Raw genomic sequence first — 1,376 nt, 5'->3', positions numbered from 1 at the left:
TTTTTTTTGAGACAGAGTCTTGTTCTGATGCCCAGGCTAGAGGGCAGTGGCATGATCTCGGCTCGCTGCAACCTCCACCTCCCGGGTTCAAGAGATTCTCCTGCCTTAGCCTCCTGAGTAGCTGGAACTACAGGTATCTGCCATCACACTTGGCTAATTTTTGTATTTTTAGTAGAGACAGGGTTTCACCATGTTGGCCAGGCTGGTCTCAAACTCTTGACCTCAAGTTATCCACCTGCCTCAGCCTCCCAAAGTGCTGGGATTACAGGCATGAACTGTGCCCGGCCTGTCTCTTTGTATTTAATTTAATTTATTTATAAGAGACAGGGTCTTGCTCTGTCTTCCAGCCTGGAGTGCAGTGGTGTGATCACAGCTCATTGCAGCCTCAAGCTCTTGGGCTCAAGCAATCCTCCTGCCTCAGCCTCCTAAGTAGCTGGGGCTGTAGGTGTGCACTACCACACCCGGCTACTTTTTCCTACTTTTTTTTTTTTTTTTGGTAGAGATGGGATCTAACTATGTTGCCCAGGCTAGTCTCACACTCCTAGGCTCAAGTGATCCTTCTGCTTCAGCCTCCCAAAGTGCTGAGATTACAGGTGTGCGCCACCATGCCCAGCCAAGACCAAGTCATTTGCCTCTGTTTGCGTCCTGCAGGGCTCAGAACCTGGGCGGGGCAGTGTCCGTGCCTGAGGAGTTCATTCTCTCTGGGAGGGCACCAGGGGGCAGTCGCTTACCGCTCTATCTGGGCCTGGGAGTGGGGCGAAGTGGGTGCACAGCCCCAAGGCGTCCTTTAGGGGCCAGTCTCGGGCCTGCCTAGGCACAGCTCCATCCTCCATGCGGGAGGGGCTGAGGCTTCCTGCCTGACCTTGACCCGAGCCCGGGTGGGGATTGATTTATTTTCCTCCCACCCAGAGCTCACTGCCCCCTGCTGAGGGGATCGGCATGTGGGGCTGCTCCCAGGGTTCAAGGCTTTCAGACTGGGCAGGCCTGGAGAAGACAGGTCTCGGAGGTCTTCAGCAGAGCGATGGAAGAAACTGCAAAGGGATAGTTTGGGCATGAAGGTTCAGAGAAAGGCAGGGTGGGATTCAGAGAGAGGAGGGGAGCTTGGGGAAGTGAGGAAGTGCAGTCATCGGGTGGGGGCTCAGAGAATACTTTCTTGGAGAACGCTAAGAAAGTTGGGGTTTCGGGCCAGGCGAGGTAATCCCAGCACTTTGGAAGGCAGAAGCAGGAGGATCACTTGATTCCAGGAGTTTGAGACTTGCCTGGTGACACAGTGAGACCCCCATCTCTGCAAAAAACTGCCAGGCGTGGTGGCTTATGCCTGTAATCCTAGCACTTTGGGAGGCCGAGGTGGGTGGATCATCTGAGGTCAGGAGTTC

The sequence above is a fragment of the Cebus imitator genome, unplaced genomic scaffold (assembly GCF_001604975.1).
Source record: "Cebus imitator isolate Cc_AM_T3 unplaced genomic scaffold, Cebus_imitator-1.0 Scaffold82, whole genome shotgun sequence".
NCBI classification, from domain to species: Eukaryota; Metazoa; Chordata; class Mammalia; order Primates; family Cebidae; genus Cebus; species Cebus imitator.
Note: the sequence above shows the minus strand (reverse complement) of the source record.